The sequence below is a fragment of the Haemaphysalis longicornis genome, unplaced genomic scaffold (genome assembly GCF_048455015.1).
Source record: "Haemaphysalis longicornis isolate Haplotype H1 unplaced genomic scaffold, Haemaphysalis longicornis Haplotype H1 scaffold_1, whole genome shotgun sequence".
In the NCBI taxonomy this organism is placed as follows: Eukaryota; Metazoa; Arthropoda; class Arachnida; order Ixodida; family Ixodidae; genus Haemaphysalis; species Haemaphysalis longicornis.
Genome location: NW_027526203.1, coordinates 148,357,934 through 148,380,345, shown reverse-complemented (window position 1 = coordinate 148,380,345; position 22,412 = coordinate 148,357,934). Strand labels below are relative to the sequence as shown.

Genomic DNA, 22,412 nt, shown 5'->3' with positions numbered 1-22,412 from the left:
CATTGTACTCAAGAAAGTACATGAGCCTCCGGTTAATCATCTTCTCGAAGAGCTTGCACAGGCAGCTGGTCAGGGCAATAGGTCTATAGCTTGCGGGAGAAGAAGGGTCCTTCCCTTCTTTCAGAAAAGCCACAACTATGGCCTCCCTCCAAAGCCTTGGAAGGTGCCCCGATAGCCATATTTGGTTGTATAGGTGCAGGAGTGTCTCAAGGGTGTCTGGGTGTAGGTGTTGAATCATAGTGTATGTAATGTTGTCTGCACCTGGAGCAGAAGGTTTACAAGTGGAAAGAGCAATCTTCAGCTCATGGAGTGTAAATTCACAGTTGTATCCAGACTTTGATTTGTTCTTGTCGCGTATAGGCTTCTTTTCGGCAGATGTTTTGTGTTGCATGAAAGTGTTTGTATAGTGCACAGAACTAGACACGTGTTGGAAGTGTTGTGCAAGTGTGTTAGCCTGATCTTCCAGAGTGTCCCCTGTCGTGCTAACCAGGGGCAGGCTATGTGTGTGTTGTCCTTTTAGTTTACGTATTCGGGTCCATACCTTGTGGGTGTCCGTGTATGAATTTATGGATGTGAGAAAGGCGCGCCAGCTCTCCCTTTTTGCCTCACGGCGCACACGCTTACCTAATGCCTTCGCTCTTTTGAAAGAAATAAGGTTACAACTTGTGGGGTGTCTACGGAGGATGCCCCACGCCTTGTTCTGGGCCTCTCGCGCCCGCCTGCAGTCCTCGTTCCACCAGGGCCTCCTTGGGCTGCGGGACCCACTGGAGGCCTGGGGAATGGACTTTTCGGCGGCATCGAGGATGTGCGCCGTGACGAGTTGGGCGGCTTCCTCCACGTGTAGGTGTTCTATGGATGTGTGGTGTAGTTGAGATGTTTGTGTGAATGTGCTCCAGTTTGCTAGTGATTCATTAAACCTTTTATGGGAAGATGGACTGCTCGGGCCTGTACCTATATACGTCAATGAAGTGGGGAAATGGTCACTACCATATGGGTCTGTGCCCACACCCCACTCAAGACATGGAAAGAGAACTGCGGAACCAATAGCCAAGTCAAGATGCGAGTATGTATTGTGTCCTATGTTATGGTATGTAGGCTGTTTTTTGTTGAAAAGGCATGCTCCGGAGGATGTAAGGAACTTCTCTATCAGGCGACCTCGGGCATCCGTTCTGGTGGAGCCCCAAAGAGAGTTGTGCGCATTAAGGTCGCCTGTTAGTATGTATGGTTCGGGCAGCTGGTCAACCAGTGCCTCGAAATCAGAGCTCAGAAGTGCAAAATCAGGAGAGATGTAAATGGAGCATACCGTTATCAACCGATTAAAAATTATGGTACGGATCGCTACAGCCTCGAGGACAGTGTTTAAAGTGACAGGGTGGCATGCTAATGATTTCCGGGCGATAATGGCCACACCTCCTGAGGAGTGGGTGCAGCCAACCCTGTCCTTTCTGAATACCATGTACCTATTTAAGAAATTTGTTTAGAGTTGAGGTGGGTTTCCTGGAGACACATAATACTTGGCTGACTGGCATGCAGAATCTCATACACATCGTCAAGATTTTTAAGGAGGCCTCTGCAGTTCCATTGGATGATATTTTCTGTTCCCATTATTTAAATTTAAGAATTACTGGAATGTGTGTGTTCGTGTGTGTTCATGTGTCGTCTTTCGGGGCTGTTACTCTTGGATTCGGCTTTTTGGGCCTTTCTGTAGGCTTGGAAGTCGGTGGCCGCTCCTTGCGCTGCGTTGCAGGCAGGAACGGCCCAACATCCATCTCGTCGTCGGATGTCCGAGGGGTGCCCGATGGACCGGGCCCCCCGGACTTGGCCCCCCTTCGGGAGCCCTTCGTTTGAGCCGCCACCGTCGGGGGCGCCAGAGGTGGCACAGGCGGTGCGGTGGCGGTGGGAGCCGGTGCGGGGCCCGTGGTGTCCATCACCTCGGTACCCTCCAACGGACTGGAGGACGGGGAGACAGAGGCGGGAGCGGCACCGGTCCCGACAGAAGTGGTTTGCACCACAACCGCTGCTGCCTCAGCAAGCGGCGTGGTGCCGGGTTGGGCTGCATGAGGCAACCCAGCGGGGGGCGGGGGTGGGACCAGGTCAGACTCGCTGAACTGGGTCCCTGTGGAAACCAGACGCCGCTCCGCCCCCCGGCGAGCCGCGTCTGCGTATCTTCCCAGAGGGAAAGAGGCGAACCTCTTTCGCGCCTCTGGGAAGGTGATGTTCTCCGTGACCTTGATGTTAATTATCTTCTTTTCCATTTGAAATTTTTCACACTTGCGGGAGTAGGCTGCATGCGCCCCACCGCAGTTCACACAAGAGAGGGTGTCGGATGTACAGTTGTCACTCGGATGGTCATGCGACGCGCATTTTGCACACGTCGTTCGGCCACGGCAGGAGTTTGTACCGTGCCCGAACCGCTGGCACTTAAAACAGCGTCGCGGGTTCGGGATGTAGGGACGGATGGAGCAACGGATAAAACCTGCATTGATGTGTTGTGGCAGAACTGCGCGGTCGAAAGTCAAGATAATGTGCTTGGTGGGAATCTCCTTGTCGTCTCTGCGGATAGTGATGCGTCTCACGGCAGTGACGCCCTGATCCTTCAAGCCGGCAAGGAGATCCGCATCCGTTTCGTTCAAGAGATCTGTCTCGGATATCACACCCTGGGAGCTGTTGAGGCTCCGATGGGGTGTGACCCTGATGTCTAGATCAGCCAGTCTAGTCTGAGCTAGAAGCTTCGTGGACTGCTGCTTGTCATTTATTTCGATGAGGAGTTCACCAGACCTTTGTTTTTTGCATTTATATGATTTTCCTACTATGGCTTCAAGATACTTGGCGATCAAGAAGACTGACTGAGATGCTAGAGGGTGGGTTGGATTGAGCGATTCCATCACAAGAAATCGAGAGAAATTATCCGGTTCAGGAAATGTTAAAGATGGCAATTGGGGAAAAGATACTTCGGTGCGGCCCCTTTTCAGGGACCGATCACGTTTGGGGGGGGTTTTGAAAATGCCATAGAGCATAGTATAAAAGCAGGGAGACTGGGGTACTTTCTTCTTTGACCTTACCCTGGTAGCCAAAGAGGTCCCGGAGCTCCCTGCCTGGTAGACAGACAGGGAGCCCATCCGCCGGAGCTTGACCTGGGCTCCGACGGCCACCGTTCGTGGTTTCTAACCCTCCACCTATAAACACATCGCCACGGTTGGATCCAGCTTATGTTTGGGGGCTCGGGGTCCGCGGTATCGCCAGTACCGTCACCAAGATTGCTCAAGGTGCCCCGTGCGGGGACACCAAATGACTTAAGGTCCCTGAGGATGCCGTAGCGCCAGGCTGTATCATAAGCTTTTTCAATATCGAAAAATACAGTAAGGCAGAACTGGTTATGGACAAATGCATCTTTTATGTAGGATTCCAGTGCAAGAAGTTGATCATTGGTAGATCGCCCCACCCTGAAGCCTGCCTGGCAGCCCTCGAGAAGACCATTGTACTCCAGAAAGTACACTAGCCTACGGTTTATCATCTTCTCGAGGAGCTTACACAGGCAGCTTGTCAGGGCGATGGGACGATAACTTGCGGGAGAGGAAGGGTCCTTCCCCTCCTTCAGAAAGGCCACAACTATAGCCTCCTTCCAAGACCTTGGAAGCTGCCCCGAAAGCCATATTCTGTTGTAGAGGTGTAGGAGTGTCTCAAGAGTGTCTGTGTGTAGGTGTTGTATCATGGTGTATGTAATGCTGTCTGCCCCTGGAGCTGAGGGCTTACAGGTGGAAAGAGCAACCTTCAGCTCATGAAGTGTGAATTCAGAGTTGTAAGCAGAATTCGACTTGTTCTTGTCTCGTAAGGGCTTCTTTTCTGCATTAGTTTTGTGTTGCATGAAAGTATTAGTGTAGTGTGCTGAGCTGGACACGTGTTGGAAGTGTTGTGCGAGTGTGTTAGCCTGGTCTTCCAGTGTGTCCCCTGTTGTACTAACCAGGGGCAGGCTGTGTGTCTGTTGTCCTTTTAGTTTTCGTATTCGTGTCCAGACTTTGTGAGTGTCGGTGTATGAGTTTATGGAAGTGAGGAAGGCGCGCCAACTCTCCCTTTTTGCCTCACGACGCACTCGCTTCCCCAAAGCCTTTGCCCGTTTAAACGAAATGAGGTTATCTGACGTGGGGTACCGGCGAAGGACACCCCACGCCTTGTTCTGGGCCTCTCGCGCCCGCCTGCAGTCCTCGTTCCACCAGGGCCTCCTTGGGTTGCGGGACGCACTGGAGGCCTGGGGCATGGACTTTTCGGCGGCGTCGACTATGTGCGCCGTGACGAGTTGGGCTGCTTCCTCCACGTGTAGGTGTTTTATGGTTGTGTGGTGTAGTTTAGATGTTTCTGTGAATGTACTCCAGTTTGCTTTTGATTCATTAAACCTTTTATGGGCAGATGGACTGCATGGGCCTTTACCTCTGTATGTTAGGGATGTGGGGAAGTGGTCACTACCATATGGGTCCGTGCCCACGCCCCACTCAAGACATGGAAAGAGAATTGCAGAACCAATAGCCAAGTCGAGATGTGAGTACGTATTATGTCCTAAGTTATGGTAGGTAGGCTGTTTTTTGTTGAAAAGGCATGCTCCTGAAGATGTAAGAAATTTCTCTATCAGGCGACCTCGGGCATCCGTTCTGGAGGAGCCCCAAAGAGAGTTGTGCGCATTAAGGTCGCCTGTTAGTATGTATGGTTCGGGCAGCTGGTCGACCAGCGCCTCGAAATCAGAGCTCGAAAGTGCATGATCAGGAGGAATGTAAATGGAGCACACCGTTACCAACCTATTAAATATTATTGTTCGAATTGCTACAGCCTCGAGGACAGTGTTCAGAGTGACAGGGTGGCAGGCTAAGGATTTCCGGGCGACAATTGCCACACCTCCTGAAGAGTGTGTGCAGCCAACCCTGTCCTTTCTGAATACCATGTATCTATTTAAGAAATTTGTCTGTTTGGAATTGAGGTGAGTCTCTTGGAGACACATGAGACTTGGCTGATTGGCATGCAGGATATCATACACATCATCAAGATTTTTAAGGAGGCCTCTGCAGTTCCATTGAATGATGTTTTCTGTTCCCATTATTTAGGTTTAAGAATGAATGGAGTGTGTGTATGTGTTCATGTGTCGTCTTTCGGGGCTGTTACTCTGGGGTTAGGCTTTTTAGGCCTGTCTGTAGGCTTGGAAGTCGGTGGCCGCTCCTTGCGCTGCGTTGCAGGCAGGAACGGCCCGACATCCATCTCGTCGTCGGATGTCCGAGGGGTGCCCGACGGACCGGGCCCCCCGGACTTGGCCCCCCCTCGGGAGCCCTTCGTTTGAGCCGCCACCGCCGAGGGCGTCCGGGGCACCAGAGGTGGCACGGGCGGTGCGGTGACGGTGGGAGCCGGTGCGGGGCCCGTGGTGTCCATCACCTCGGTACCCTCCAACGGACTGGAGGACGGGGAGACAGAGGCGGGAGCGGCACCGGTCCCGACAGAAGTGGTTTGCACCACAACCGCTGCTGCCTCAGCAAGCGGCGTGGTGCCGGGTTGGGCTGCGTGAGGCAACCCAGCGGGGGGCGGGGGCGGGACCAGGTCAGACTCGCTGAACTGGGTCCCTGTGGAAACCAGACGCCGCTCCGCCCCCCGGCGAGCCGCGTCTGCGTACCTCCCCAGAGGAAAAGAGGCGAACCTCTTTCGCGCCTCTGGGAAGGTGATGTTCTCCGTGACCTTGATGTTAATTATCTTTTTTTCCATTTGGAATTTTTCACACTTGCGGGAGTACGCTGCATGCGGACCGCCGCAGTTCACACAAGTGAGGGTTTCGGATGGACAGTTGTCAGTCGGATGATCGTGCGCCGCGCATTTCGCACACGTCGTTCGGCCACGGCAAGAGGTTGTACCGTGCCCGAACCGCTGGCACTTAAAACAGCGCCGCGGATTCGGGATGTACGGACGGATGGAGCAACGGATGAAACCTGCATTGATGTGTTGTGTTAGAACTGCGCGGTCGAATGTCAAGATAATGTGCTTGGTGGGAATCTCCTTGTCGTCTCTGCGGATAGTGATGCGTCTCACGGCAGTGACGCCCTGATCCTTCAAGCCGGCAAGGAGATCCGCATCCGTTTCGTTCAGGAGATCTGTTTCGGATATCACACCCTGCGAGCTGTTGAGGCTCCGATGGGGTGTGACCCTGATGTCGAGATCAGCCAGTCTAGTCTGAGCTAGAAGCTTCGTGGACTGCTGCTTGTCATTTGTTTCGATGAGGAGTTCACCAGACCTTTGTTTTTTGCACTTATATGATTTTCCTACTATGGCTTCAAGATACTTGGCGATCAAGAAGACTGACTGAGATGCTAGAGGGTGGGTTGGATTGAGCGATTCCATCACAAGAAATCGAGAGAAATTATCCGGTTCAGGAAATGTTAAAGATGGCAATTGGGGAAAAGATACTTCGGTGCGGCCCCTTTTCAGGGACCGATCACGTTTGGGGGGGGGTTTTGAAAATGCCATAGAGCATAGTATAAAAGCAGGGAGACTGGGGTACTTTCTTCTTTGACCTTACCCTGGTAGCCAAAGAGGTCCCGGAGCTCCCTGCCTGGTAGACAGACAGGGGGCCCATCCGCCGGAGCTTGACCTGGGCTCCGACGGCCACCGTTAGAGGTTTCTACCCTTCACCTTAAAAACACATCACCACGGTTGGATCCAGCTTATGTTTGGGGGCTCGGGGTCCGCGGTATCGCCAGTACCGTCACCAAGATTGCTCAAGGTGCCCCGTGCGGGGTTTCATACAGCAGTGTTTACGGCTATATTCGCTGCATTCTCCGTGTCACCAAGAGTCTGTAATGTATTTATTTATTATTTCTTTATTATACCCTCAGGGCAAGAGGCATTACAGAGGGGAGTGGGTTACAAAAACAAAGCAATAACACATGAGAATACAGCAACTATGGTAACAAAACAAATTATCCTGGTTATACAATATTAACGTACCCATTGTGAAATAAACGGTTATCATTAATGGCCACGAAGCTTGGGGGAAGGCGGTTCCAATCACGTGATGTTCTGAGGATGAACGATTCGGAAAAATGTCGCGTGCTGATATATGTTCGATGCCAACTTTGTGAGCGTGATCGATTCGGCGAGAAATGTATTGTGGTTGATTAATGAGTTGGTTGTGTAGGGTGGGATGATGGTATAGTTTGTGAAACAATGTAAGACGAAAAGTGGTCCGACGGGAAGCTAAAGACGAAAGCCCGATGATGGATTTCATGAACGAGATGCTTGCAGTACGGATATAGTTGGAGTGAATGAAGCGAACAGAGTTATTTTGTACCATTTCAAGAGCAGTAATTAGATTATCGCGGCAGGGGTCCCAGACTGGCGTAGCATACTCGAGTTTTGACCTGATTAGTGTTTTATAACGCAAAAGTTTAATTGGGGATGGGCAGTTTGAGAAGTTACGGCGCAGATAACTCAACATGCGGTTAGCTTTGCTAATGATATGTTCTATGTGGAGCGTCCAATTTAGGTTAGCTGAATGTTACACTCGGAATTCATTCGTCTTTACGAAGCCATCTTTACACTTCGCTCTTAGATTCGTCTTTGGAATTCCACCTGAGTTGTAGATTTCCACACCAAGGTATCTGTTTTAAACAGGACTAACAAGTTTTTAGACAGACTATCTGTCTTTTGGACAAAATTTTTACGGCACCTGTAAGTTCCTGCATCAAAATAGGCACTTGGAAAATGCAGAGAGATAAGCTTGGCATTTTATGTAGTACACAAGCTGGAACGAGATCAGGGCACGCTGACGATTTCCCTAGGTCATCTGAATAACTTGTTCCCGGCTGCCGTAGATGGAGGTATACATGTGAGTGGCCGTCACTTGGATTTCCCCACCTTGCAACGCCATCTTCAGAAAACATCAGAAAAAGAACAAAATTCAGTGCTACCATAGGCCCCTCAAACCAAATTACAGGCGTGTGAAATACCAAAAATCTATTGCATGGAAGTCAAGACGCAGACCAGAGAATGAAATGAAACGCCACACCGGAGATAGAGTAATTTATGGCATTTAGAATAATTTCACAGCACTTTAGTAATAGTTACATAAAGTAATTCTGCAGCATTGTTCAGAACATGCGAAAATGTATACTGTAGTCATACCGGCCAACCCTCTCGAACTTTATGCGTGCTGTGTTCCAGTTGATCTTGACCCATGTTTCTGCATGATCACGCAGAGCAGGCAGAAACTTTGGGAAGGACTTGCTGCTGGACGAGTTGGTGTAAACTTTGCAAACATGGCTTTAGCGCTAAAAATGGACGAACACGAGAAAGAGGACAGGACAGGCGCTAACTAACAACTGGTTTTATTGCGATGACGTGCAATGGTATTTATAGGAAAAGAAAGAAGGAAGATGCGCAGATGAGCTGTGCGCAAAACTTCACTAACAACTTTAGGAGGCTACGGGTGGGCGGTGTCAAACCAACTAATTTCGCAGGCATACAGAGATATAGACGTATGGTTAACACAATCACATCCTTTTTTCTTTATGTGATAGGCCTCCAAAAGTTCACGGTCTATTTGGTCACGGCTTCTGCCTAGAATTTTGGCCTGGCGAAACATCGGCTCGAACGCCGTGCATTTATTGGAGTGAGAAAAAAGATGAGCCCCATCAACTGAATTTGAAAAGCGGCCGGTTTGCCATATGTACGACCTGCCGCATTCCAGCGGAATGTCGTACACTACTTCTTTTGCGCACTGCACATACGGAGTGGCAGGCTTCTGTGAGAATCCTGACTTTTTCTTTACCGGCTTGGTTGTGCGTGGGCGCAAGCTTGTTTGGTACCGAAAACACTAGCGGAACACCATGCCGATTTGCAACCTTTTTTAGGTTATGTGACACCCTGTGTACATACAGTACAAGTTCATGATGATGATCGTTGGATGTTTATGGCGCAAGGCCAACTGGGGCAAAGAGCGCCAAAACAATAGTCGATGATAGGGGTGAAACCTTAAACACTAAGTAAAATCAGCAAAAACAAAAGTAAAATCACAACACGACAATGAGCATGGCTGGTGTATAGGGCCAGATTTCATGATGCGTGATAGGAAATGAGGTTTAAAAACTTGACGTCGGACAAATACTCAAACACACGTTTCACGGAAACAATGGAATCATCACCTAGGAAAAACGATGGATGTAGGGGGATATGTTGTCTGTAGAGTTCTCTGAAGTGTTTGTGTCGTGTTGTGTGAAGTGCCTTGCATGTGATTAGTATGTGCACTACGGATAGGGCCTCTCCGCACCTGCCGCACTGGGGTCTAAGAGATCCCGTCAGCAGATACGAGTGCGTCGCATGGGTGTGCCCTATCCGTAGCCTTGCCAAGGCGACTTCTGTGTGTCTGTTGTGTGAGTCAGTTGTGTACCGTCCCAAGTGTGGCTTTATTACGTGTAATTTGTTGTCTGTCTGTTCGTCCCAGTGTGTTTGCCATGTTCTGCGCAGGTGCTGTTTTATGTGAGGCTTGAGGTCTGTATATGGTACGCTTGTTATGTCGACAGTGTTCCTGAGTGCAGCAGCACCGGCCCTCTCGTCCGCCAACTCGTTCCCAGCGATCCCAGCGTGTCCTGGGACCCAGCAGAGGAGCAGCCGATGCTTCTCCGCATACACCGACATGATAGTGTTGAATACAAGATTAATTATGTGGTTTTTGGGGGGTTTATGCGATGATAATGCGCGAACAACACTCAAAGAATCTGTGTAGATGATAGAATTGGGAATTTGATTTTCAAGGATATGTCGTACAATCAGTAAAATTCCGTACGCCTCTGCTGAAAAAATTGTTGTGTGCACGCTCATGGTTCTGGCTGCATTGAAATTTGGACCATGAGCAGCGCACGACACCATAGTGGAGGTTTTAGAAGCGTCACTGTAGAATTCAGCACGTGGGTATTTGAACTGCAAAGAAAGAAAGTGCTGAAGTATTGCAGCTCGCGGTAGCCGATTTTTGTCAAGCTTTATAAAAGAAAGGTCACAGGACACAGGGCGAACTTGCCAAGGCGGTAAAATGTTTAAAGAGGATGACCTGTACACGTCTAAAAACGAAGCACTCAGATCCGAGGCTCGCTCTCTCGCTCGAAGTGAAAAAGGCGGAGTAATGGACGGTCGATTTACAAACAGCACAGATGTGGATGTATCGTTAAGGACAGGATAAAAAGGGTGGTTATTCTGAGATGAAATTTTAAAAGCATAAAGCAAGTCCATGTACGTTCGCTGGTTCTCAAGGCTCCACTTATTACATTCAACATATAGACTCTCGACAGGGCTAGTGCGAAAAGCACCCGACGCAAGCCGTAGCCCCAAGTGTAGTACTGGGTCAAGCATTCGCAAGGCTGTTTTACTCGCCGACCCATATCCCACACTGCCATAGTCCAAACGAGACCCAACCAAAGCAGTATAGAGCCGTAGTAGGAGTTCTTTGTCAGAACCATACGAATGATGGGAGAGAACCTTCAGGATATTCATTGTTTTAAGACATTTTTGTTTTAGTTGTTTCATATGAGAAATAAAGGAAAGTTTTTCATCAAGAATTATACCGAGGAACTTGTGTTCTTTTTTGACCGGAATCGAGACACCATTCAGTTTGATGTCTGGATCTGGCCTGATCCCACGCCTTTTGGAAAACACAACACAAGTGCTCTTGACTGGGTTCACCTTAAAACCGTTCTGATCTGCCCAGCCTGCTAGTTTGTTGACACCAAGCTGGACTTGGCGTTCGCAGATTGACATATTGCATGATTTAAAAGATATTTGCACATCATCTACATATATTGTACAGGAAATGGTTCGTGGCAACGCCTTTCGAAGTGAGTTCATCTTGACAATGAACAATGTGCAGCTCAAAACGCCGCCTTGAGGCACGCCGTTTTCCTGCAGGAAAACATTTGAAAGGGCAGTGCCAACTCTCACACGAAAGGTTCGCTCCGCCAGGTAGCTACGAAGTGTATTAAACATATTTCCCGAGACACCGAAGGCTTTTAGGTCGCAAAGTATCCCGTATCGCCAAGCGGTATCGTAGGCTTTCTCGAGATCAAAAAACACCGTAGCACAAAACTGCTTATGGACAAACGCATCCTTGATATACGACTCAAGGGCGACGAGTTGGTCGTTTGTGGATCGCCCCACCCTGAAGCCGGCCTGGCAGCTCTCGAGAAGACCATTGAACTCTAAGAAGTACACAAGTCTCCTGTTGATCATCTTCTCGAGAAGCTTGCCCAGGCAGCTTGTGAGGGCGATGGGTCGATAACTGGCGGGAGAAGAAGGGTCCTTACCCTCCTTCAAGAACGCCACTACAATAGCCTCCCTCCAAGATTTTGGGATGTGCCCCGAAAGCCATATGTTGTTGTATAGGTGTAGGAGTGTTTCAAGAGTGTCCGGGTGTAGGTGTTGTATCATGGTGTACGTAATCTTATCTGCGCCGGGAGCTGAAGGTTTACACGTGCTCAGTGCAGCCCTCAACTCATAGAGTGTAAATTCAGAATTGTAACCAGATTTTGACCTGTTATTGTCATGTAGGGACTTCTTTTCACAAGTATTTTTATGTTTCAGGAAAGTGTTTGTGTAGTGTGCAGAGCTGGAAGCGTGTTGAAAGTGTTGTGCAAGAGTGTTAGCCTGGTCTTCGAGTGTGTCCCCTGTTGTACTGACCAGGGGCAGGCTATGTGTATGTTGTCCTTTAAGTTTGCGTATTCTTGTCCATACCTTGTGTGCATCTGTGTATGAGTTAATGGATGTAAGGAAGGTGCGCCAACTCTCTCGTTTTGCCTCACGGCGCACACGTTTGCCGAACGCCTTGGCCCGTTTGAACAAAATGAGGTTACCCGACGTGGGGTACCGACGAAGGATACCCCACGCCTTGTTCTGGGCCTCTCGCGCCCGCCTACAGTCCTCATTCCACCACGGCCTCCGCTGGTTGCGCTGGGCTCCAGAGGCGTGGGGAATGGACTTTTCGGCGGCGTCGAGGATGTGCGCCGTGAGGAGTTGGGTAGCTTCTTCAACGTGTAGGTGTCCTATGGATGTGTGGTGTAGTTTGGATGTCTCTGTAAATGTATTCCAGTTAGCTCTTGCTTCATTGAACCTATTATGGGAAGATGGACTGCTTGGGCCTTTGCCTATGTATGTGAGTGAGGTGGGGAAGTGGTCACTGCCATATGGGTCAGTTCCCACTCCCCACTCGACAAGAGGAAAGAGAACTGCGGAGCCAATAGCCAAGTCAAGACATGAGTATGTGTTATGACCTATGTTATGGTATGTAGGCTGTTTATTGTTGAAAAGGCATGCCCCAGAAGATGTAAGGAATTTTTCTATCAGGCGACCTCGGGCATCCGTTCTGGAAGAGCCCCAAAGAGAGTTGTGAGCATTAAGGTCGCCTGTAAGGATGTATGGTTCGGGCAGCTGGTCAACCAGCGCCTCGAAGTCGGAGCTCGTAAGAGAAACATCAGGAGGAATGTATATGGAGCATACCGTTATCAACCTATTAAATATTATTAAGCGTATTGCTACAGCCTCAAGGATAGTGTTCAAGGTGACAGGGTGGCATGCTAAGGATTTCCGGACGATTATGGCCACACCGCCAGAAGAGTGTGTGCAGCCATCCCTGTCTTTCCTGTATACCAGGTAACTATTCAAGAAATTTGTGTTCTTGGAATTCAGGTGTGTTTCCTGAACACACATTACACTTGGCTGATTAGCATGCAGAATCTCATAGACGTCGTCAAGATTATTTAGAAGGCCTCTGCAGTTCCATTGTACTATGTTCTCTCTTCCCATTATGAAGTGTTCGGAGCTACTGGACTGTGTTGTTTATGTGTCGTCTTTCGGGGCTGTGACTCTCGTCTTTTTTGGCTTGTCGGAAGGCTTTGGCGTCGGGACGCGTTCCTTGCGGTGCACCGCAGACAAGAACGGACCGACGTCCATTTCATCCTCGGATGTCCTCGGAGCGCCTGAGGGATCAGGCTCCTTGGACCGCGAACCCTTTGGGGCGCGCTTTTCCTTGCCCGCAACCACCGAGGGGTTCAGGAACGCCTCGGATGGCACAGGCGGTGCGGTGGGGGTGGGAGCTGCCGCTGGCTCCCCCAAGTCCATCTCCTCTGCGCCCTCGCCTGTGGCTTGGGACGCTGGAGTTTAAGTGGAGGATGCAGCATCGCTTCCACCAGACGTGGTTGACCCCACAGCCGCTGCTGGCTCAGCGAGCGGTGCGGAGGCGGGTTGGGCTGCCCGAGGCAACCCAGGGGGGGGCGGGGGCGGGACCAAGTCCGACTCGCGGTACTGGGTCCCCGCAGAAACCACACGCCGCTCCGCCCCCCGGCGAGCTGCGTCGGCGTACCTCCCCAGAGGGAAAGAGGCGAACCCCTTCCGCGCCTCTGGGAAGGTGATGTTTTCAGTGACCTTGATGTTAATGATTTTCTTTTCTAATTGGAACTTTTCACATTTTCTGGAGTAGGCCGCATGTGGGCCCTGGCAGTTTACGCAAAGAAGTTGTTGAACGTTACAGTTGTCAGACGGGTGGTCGTGCTGGGCGCATTTTGCGCAGGTAAGTCGGCCGCGACAGGAGTTTGTGCCGTGCCCGAACCGTTGGCACTTGAAACAGCGCCGCGGGTTCGGGATGTACGGCCGGACTGAACATCGGATGTAACCTGCGTTGATGAATTCTGGAAGGATGGACTTGTCAAAGGTTAGGATGAGGTGCTTTGTCGGTATTTGTTTATCGTCTCTGCGGATGGTTATGCGCCTGACCGCTGTTACGCGGTGACTACGAAGGCACTCCAGCAGGTCAGCTTCAGATTCATTTAGCAGGTCATACTCGGAAATCACGCCCTGGGAGCTGTTTAAGCTGCGGTGGGGCGTGACTCGGATTGGCAGATCGGCGATGCTGGTTTGAGCAAGAAGTTTATTGGCCTGATCCTGGCTACTGACCTCGACAAGAATTTCACCGGTTCGTTGTTTTTTGGCCTTATACGACCCTCCAACAATACCGTCAAGAAACTTTGAAATGAGAAATACAGACTGTGAAGCAAGAGGTTTTGATTGGTCTACAGATTCCATCACGATGAAGCGAGGATAGTTGTTCGGTTTCGGAGGACTCAAGTTAGGAAGTGGTGGAAAAGAAACTTCGGTGCGGCCCCTTTTCGGGGGCCGATCACGTTTGGGGGGGGGGGGGGTTTAGAGAATGCCATACATCATAGTATAGAAGCAGGGGACGGGGGTTCTTTCTTCTCAAACCTTACCCTGATAGCCTGAGAGGTCCCGGAGCTTCCTGCCTGGTAAACAGACAGGGAGCCCATCCGCCGGAGCTTGACCTGGGCTCCGACGGCCACTGTTCATGGTTTCTAACCCTCCACCTATAAACACATCGCCACGGTTGGATCCAGCTTAGGTTTGGGGGCTCGGGGTCCGCGGTATCGCCAGTACCGTCACCAAGATTGCTCAAGGTGCCCCGTGCGGGGAAAGGTCAGGATAATGTGTTTTGTGGGGATTATCTTGTCATCCCTGCGCATCGTGATGCGGCGCACAGCTGTGACGCCCTGATCCTTTAGACCTTCGAGAAGGTCGGCATCTGTTTCCGTCAGGAGATCCGTCTCAGAAATCACACCCTGGGAGCTGTTTAGGCTCCTGTGGGGCGTGACCCTGATGTCCAGATCATGGATGCGGGTTTGTGCAAGAAGAGTGCGGGCTTGTTGTTCAGCATTGAGTTCTACAAGGATTTCTCCGGTCCTGAGCTTTTTAGCTTGATATTTGCCACCTATGGTGCCTTGCAGAAATTTAGAGATCAAGAATACGGACATGGAAGCGACAGGTCTTGCTGAGTCAGCTGACTCAATCACAAGAAAACGAGCATAGTTATTCACGGTTGTTGACAAGACAGTTGTTGAAAGAGGTGGGAACGAAACTTCGGTGCGGCCCCTTTTCGGGGGCCGATCACGTTTGGGGGGGGGTTTGGAAAATGCCATATGATACATTGGAAAGCAGGGAGACTGGGGTACTTTCTTCTTTGACCTTACCCTGGTAGCCAAAGAGGTCCCGGAGCTCCCTGCCTGGTAGACAGACAGGGAGCCCATCCGCCGGAGCTTGACCTGGGCTCCGACGGCCACCGTTCGTGGTTTCTAACCCTCCACCTATAAACACATCGCCACGGTTGGATCCAGCTTATGTTTGGGGGCTCGGGGTCCGCGGTATCGCCAGTACCGTCACCATGAATACTCAAGGTGCCCCGTGCGGGGCAGTACAAGTTCAGCTTTTTGGTGCGCGCTTCTACATCCGCGTTTTTGCAGCGAAATCTACACTACGCTACCTCGGGCGCTTTTCGTGGGGGGACCAGTTTTGACCTCGAGAGCTAGAGGTCAAACCACATACCCTTCCGCAAGGGCCCCTGCTCCGCGCGGGACGCGCCCCCCGCACGGAGCAGCGGCACTATGGCGGGGAGAGATAGGGGGAAGAAGAGAGAGAGAGGCTTATTTCTGGATGAAACCAGCGCGAACTAAACAAAGACAAAGGAAGTGGAACCCAAAAACAGCCGCGGGTTAAAAACTGAAGTTTAGTATCAAGAAGGATGAATATACACAGAACACAAAACAATAAAAAACACTCCGCATGAGCAAAACAAGTTTGCAAAATCCTCGGTGATGAGGCAACTAGATAGACACCGGTTACAGTCAAGGCCCACGGAGATATGCAATCTCTTTGGGATGAAGACACACGCTTTCTTGGCTGACACACTTGTCTTCTCTTTCTGTTATGTGGAATGCTTCCATAATTTAGCGGGGCGTTTGTTCACGGTGCCTAAATAAAATCTCAGTGGCAGGAAAATTAGGTTTACATCCGCGCCACTTAGTACAATGTGGACAAAGATGGGATGATGGTGGCCCTTTAATGAGAATTCATGCTCTCTCAAACGCACGTTCATACAACTTGTGTTCCACTTCCTTTGTCTTCGTTTAGGTTCGCGCTGCTTTCATCCAAGAATATATCTTTCCAACTATCCCAGCTTGCTACCGTTCTGGCGACAAATAGGCTAGGAGGGAACGGGGACGTGCGCGCGCGGGAACCCGTGTCGCCACCTGGCGGAGCGCCCGGCACGGAGCAGCGGCCCGATGGCGGGGAGAGGTAGGCGGCAGGTTAGAGATAGGCGAGTCTGGTATTGTACACTAAGCCAGTGCCAGTTTTACTTTTTCTTTCTTCCAATCTCTTTCTAGGAACCTTTTTTCCTCTTCCCCAACCTTTTGCAGAGAGAGAACCGTGTAGGTGATAATTAGTGCTGGCAAAACTTTGTTTTCTGATAAAGAGCCGTCTCTTTCTATGTCTTTCCTTCGTGTCTTCAGGGGATCAGGGGAAAAAAGCTTCGTCAGTAATATCTAGTGTATTTGCTTACAGGTATTCAGGTTAGCGGAAGCTGCACTGATAGTGTGGCAACCCAAGTGGATATGGTGCGAGATGATGCAGACGAAGAGGACGGCAAATGCAGACATTACTTGGATGACGAAATGCCGGTCCCTAACCTTCATGACCCTGACTACAGCCCTCTGGATGAACAGAGTTGACAGTAGGTTATTTTTCTTTTCCTAGTCATCATTTCTTTTACTGCAGACGTAAATGACAAGTTAGTACTGTCGTGACTGTATACCCTCAATTCAGCGGGAAACACTTGGATATTTTATCTTGAAAGAGGTACTACAGTCTTGGGATATATTTAATGGTTTGATTAGTTGATTGATTGATTTATTGATTGTCGGGTTTAATGTGCTGAAGGTACTCTTGGGGCTATGAAGCGTGCGGAAGGGGAGGGCTCTCTATCAATTTTGACCACCTGGGGGTATTTCGCGGTCCATGCAGGTCTTATGGACCAAGCCCTCCAGATGAGGGCAGGGTTTTTTTGGTTCAGGAGAAGTTACTGAAATCACTCCTGCAAGTTTGCCACCAGTGCCTTTCACCGTGCCAGTTCACGGTTTTCTGCGAGGGCATTCAAGTGAAAGTGCACGTACAGTGTGCTGCTGGGCATAATTTGTTTTGGACGAATCAGGATGTCGTCCGGCAGCAGCCTGTCCTCAAACAGCAACTTTGCGCAGATATTATGCTTTCAGGCGGCAACTCAACTGCTGCGCTTCGAATGCTGGCCTGCATTGGGGTGCAAGTTGTCACCGCACGCACCTTCTTCAGTATTCAGCATTACCATCTGTGGCCAGCAATCGACCGGGTATGTTTACACCACGAAAGGTTTGCATGGTTATGTCGGGTTCGGCTCTTATTTTTTTCCCACTTCAGGTTTGGAAAGCTGAACAGATCCACTTGCTCCAGGAGGCGCAGGGACGGCCTGTGACCGTAGCCGGCGATGGACGAGCTGACTCGCCGGGATATTATGCCAAATATGGCACATACTCGCTCCTTGACGTGGAGAACAACAAAATTCTTCATTTTGAAGTTGTCCAGGTAATCCTAATATAGATCAGTTGCTGAACCATGGGCAACGTCATTGTCCACTGCATTTTTAGGGGCGAAGCTCCTTAGGGCGTGGGTCTGTCCATCCTCGACGTATGTATGTAGCCACCTCTAGTTTAGTTCTTGGATTGTTTACTAGATGGCGTGGCTACCTCTAGTTTAGTTCTTGGATTGTTTACTAGATGGCGGTACTTGTATATGATGAAAAGATGCGCTTGGATTGTTTACTAGATGGCGTGGCTACCTCTAGTTTAGTTCTTGGATTGTTTACTAGATGGCGGGGAGCGTTGTAATAAAATCCGTTCGCTGTTGGCGCGCGCTCGGAGTCGCCCGATGGATAAGGCTGCAGATGTGCGAGCCCGCGAGGCAGAAGCGCTCCGTGAAGCTGCGCGACGCAGCCGCCAAGAACCTGCCGTACGAGAGCGGGAGGCCGAAGCGTGTCGTCTGGCTGCGCGACGACGCCGCCAAGATCCCAGCGTTCGAGAACGAGAGGCCCAAGCGTCACGGCAATGGCGCGAGGACCCTGCCGTACGCGAAGCGGCACGGCTGCGGCGCGAAGAGGATCTCCAAAACGTCAGAGAACGGGAAGCGGCGAGAAAGCGCGCGTATCGGCAGGCAGACCCCGATGCAGTGAGAGCTCGTGAGGCGTCTGCAAAACGCATCAGGCGAGCTCAGCCCCAAGGTGCCGACGCGCGGTTTAAGCGAGACTTTCTAGACGTTACGTTCGGACACAGATGTAGTGGGCGAACTTTCACTGAAGAGGCACGGTTTTACCGATGATTTCCCCTCAGGAGCTTCGCCCACTCATCATCATTCACCCCGTGGATATGCTGTGAATTTTTTTAAATTTTTTTGAGCAATGGACTGAAATGTTCCCATATTGCAGTCTTTAGTCAAATGAAGTTGGTGGGAGCTGTCGCATTGAGCTGGAAGGCCTCAAACGTGCCCTTGCATTCCTGGAACAAAATGGTGTGGAGGTGGCTGTTCTTGTCACAGACAGACATGTTCAGACCAAATGCTTCCTTCGCCGAGAAAAGCGCAACATCAAGCACGAGTTTGATGTTTGGCACGTGGCGAAAGGTACGTTGTAATTTAATAATAATTGTGCTGGGAATATATGTTCTCTAATTTATGTGTATTAAATGAGAAAACCAGGTATAAACTGACGTTGCATGCAATTTTAAATGGGGTTTAATTTTAGGTGTCTTGAAAAAGCTTGAGGCCGGAGCCAAACAGTCCGGATGCGATGCACTGGGGCCGTGGGTGAAATCTATCTCCAACCACCTCTACTGGGCCGCTGCTTCAAGTGCTGAACACCCTTAACTTACTGTGCCCAAGTGGACGTCCATCCTCAACCACATCCGGAACGTCCATGTTCACGAAAATGATCTGTTCCCGAAGTGTGCTCAAGGAGACGTCCAACCAAAGCCATGCATGGCTTGTTGTAGGTAAAAATCTTATTGAATGGTTTTTGCAGGCCTTGTGCAACAATATAGTCAAACCAATTTCTAGCAATACATAAAATGTAAGAGGGCACACATGTAGAGTTAACATGGCTGCTGACAGCACTATGAAAGCACTGGAACAGTAGACATTTTTGTAATAATTACTAAAACTGCATATTCAACTGCTGACAAATGTTTTGCTTCAAATTTTTATGGTTCCAAGGCATTCAACAAGCTGAGAGAAGTAGCCACAGCCAGAATGCTGCTAGCTGACATGCCCCAGCTGTCGTCGTCGTTTCAGACGTACGGCCTTGAGACCTATCACAACCTGCTGCTTCGCTTTGCACCCAAGTTCTGCCAGTACTCCTATGACGATATGAAAGCCAGGTAAGCTTATGCCATCATGATTTTGTCATTGATTTTGTTTGCCATCATGATTTTGCCTGCGGCAGTTAAAATTGTGATTAGCTGCAGGCATGAGTAGGCACAGAAAAAAATTATGCCCTCTCCTGTCTAACGACAATGATGGTTGAATGCGGAGCTTCTCCTGAGGGTTGCTTTGGTTGTCATCTGAGTTTGGATTTTGGCTCGTTAGGCTTTTACATTGACTTGAATGCAGCTTTGACTTTCGTCATTCGCAGTTTGATTTTGCACGAGGAAAGCTTTTTGTTCAAGCATTTGTTGTTAGACGAAGGGGGTGAGGTGGTTGGTATGCGTTTTTTGTATAATTTTGCACATCCATGCACCTCCCTCCAAATATAAACTGCTTTGACTGTTTGGAATGGCGCGTTCATATAGAAATCGGCTTCATAACGCGAAGGACCGAGGTTCAATTCCCGCCACGGGAAGCGTTTTTTTCTTTTGCTTCACCAGAACCATCAGGGAAGGTTGACTTTTCTGCAGTGTGCTCTTGACGCAACATACACCACCAGTGAGACTCAGAAAGCTTCGCTTTAAAAATTTTCCCCACATATGTGAACATGCATGGATCCCTAATGCTGTTTCCTGATTTCTCGGCTCAAGCTTGGGGTGTAAGGCTAGTGAAGTGTACTGGTTAATAAAATGGCATTTACAGGACACAACTGGCAGCACTCCACCACAATGAAAACAGTGAAAGGAAGCAAGCTACGACAAAAGATGGCACTCCACGATTCACAGTGAAGTTCCCAAAGGGCACAGGAGGGGATGCTGTTGCTTGAAGAAGACTCCAGCTATGGTAAGCTGAAGAAATCGATCCCTCTATGCCAAGGGTCGCGGCCGCATGTGGCCTGTGGGTCGCTGGTTGGAGATTTCTTACAATTTCATTCCTCAACATTTTGAGTGCGGCTCGGCCCGTGGAACAAATCATTGTGGAACAAATACTTTATATTTCAGAGTTGGTGTTCAGATTTTCAAATCAAAAATGTTTTTAGTGGGACTGATGGTGTCCTGTCAAAAAACAAATGCCTTTTCCAATAGACCTATTGGCCAACCGAAAGCTCTGATAAAAAATCTAAAAGAAAGGGCTTAGGGCCTTCATATTTTTATAAAATACGGCCTAGATGCTCATGAGAAAGGTTCCCAACAATGCATTCATGTTTGGAGGTGAAGCCGACTTTCAGCGTATCAGTATAAGCTTTGTCTTTGTAATCTGGCTTCCCAACATTCCTGTTCTGTATAGAAGCATGGCCATCTACAAAGGAAGTATGATTAGAAAAAGCACCTCTAACTCTTCTGTTATCAGACGTATCGCGAAACAAATTACATGGAAATTACTCGCTAAAACAACTCTGCAAGCGTGAAACTGAGCTTCTATTTTGTTAAAACGGTTACTTGAAAATCGCCAAAAAGGAACTGTTCTGGATAAGACAAAACATGCATCGATCATGAAGGAGTACAATACTATGTGTCCTATAAATCACGTATCAGTGTTCATTTCTGTCATTTGTAGGTGCGTTTACTTAGTGCCTGAAAAATCATCGCCTTCGCGCTTCTGTCAACTTACTTCAGGAAGGGATGGCAGCGTTTTGTCATCATGGAGACCATTATCTATGTTTCTCGAATTCCGACACCAAAGTTCATTCAGAAATTACCTGTATATTTACAAGATGTGGAGAAGGACTTGTTTCTTTCTAATGACAGTGCTATCTGACATTTCATTATTTTGGCTTCAAACTTTTTCACTGTCCCATCATTTGCGGGACTAGATTTCGTGACTGTGACCACTCACCGATGTGAGTTTGAGACCCCTGCTCTACGCAAATATTGCAACATTCTTATTTCAACTGAAGCATAAAAAAGAATGGGTGAAAGAACGCATAATATCAACACTAAATCTGTTGGTATGCGTCGATTTTCTCCTTGTCTCTCTTGGCTGTGCCAGTATGGCATCTTACAAGCCAGCCTTGCTTGCATTGTATTTCTATGGTACGATCTTTGTAGCCTGCATGCAGGCTACGTCCAAAGGCTGCTAAGCGTCATCTTGCTGGAAGCCAGCGAGCCAGGCCCTAAGAAGCAAAAGGTTGCTACTCCGAAGCCCCCACCACTTAGCAGCAGCTTTGCTAAGGTGCAAAAGGAAGTGGTTGTTGCCAGCCACACAACAAGGTTCAACATCTAGCCGAAGCAGAAGGCGCTGTACCTAAACATTGAAAAGACTGTCAAAGCTCATTTGCTATTGGGAGGGTGGTGCTACGCAGCCTCTGCTTTATTCTTAGCCTCGGATGTACTTTGTGCAGCTTGAATGTACTAGGTGAGGCCACACTAGCATAGGACAAAGGAACACCCAAGGGGTGATAACATTAATGCCTTTGGTGCTGCATAGATCCCCTCTGAGCACGCAGCATAAGTAGATGTGTGAATTGGAAAGTGCAAGAGGAAGCAAGCAAAGCAGCGTGACATCCAGAAGGTGTAGGAAAAAGAAAACAAGCAAAAAAACACATGAAAGTTGCTCACAAGCTGCGTACGGGAGCGTATGGGGTCAGTAGAACTCTGTCAAAGTCCAGTGGGCAATCTCAGGGCGAAAAGGAAAAGGCTGCTGTAGATGTGCGCCATTGAAGTCTTTAATAACAATTCATTCACTTATATTAAGAAGGACTCGAATGGTCTGAGCTGGCTGTGTTACAAAAGATGGGGAAGAGGGAGTGCCATCAGTAAGGTTAGCAAGAGGATGCTTGCCAGGGTGGGGGGCTGACAGAGTGCGCATTAGTTGACAAATTACGTGCTTGGTGGCCTACTGCAATGCGTGTTGCAGTGAGAAAAAAACTAGCTCCAAAAAAGTGCCCTTCACAATCCAGTATACCAGAAAATTTCTCAACCCACCTAGCAACTGTGACACAACAAAACTACTTGTCTATCCTGGCATGGCAGCATACCATAACATACATAGTACGCGTCTACCTAAAATTTGTAAGTACATAATACTTGTATAACTGCGATGGGAGGGGGGGGTGCAAGAAAGGGAAGGAGGCTTGCTTGGGCGAGCATAAAATTTGAGATGGTGGCTTGTGAAAGCAATGG

General features: G+C 49.3%; 1 pseudogene; it reads left to right on the top strand.

The window, feature by feature from the left end:
• The window catches only part of LOC144155073 (uncharacterized), a 34,909-nt pseudogene extending 14,793 nt beyond the window's left edge, over positions 1-20,116 (top strand).
• The last annotated feature ends 2,296 nt before the right edge of the window (positions 20,117-22,412 follow it).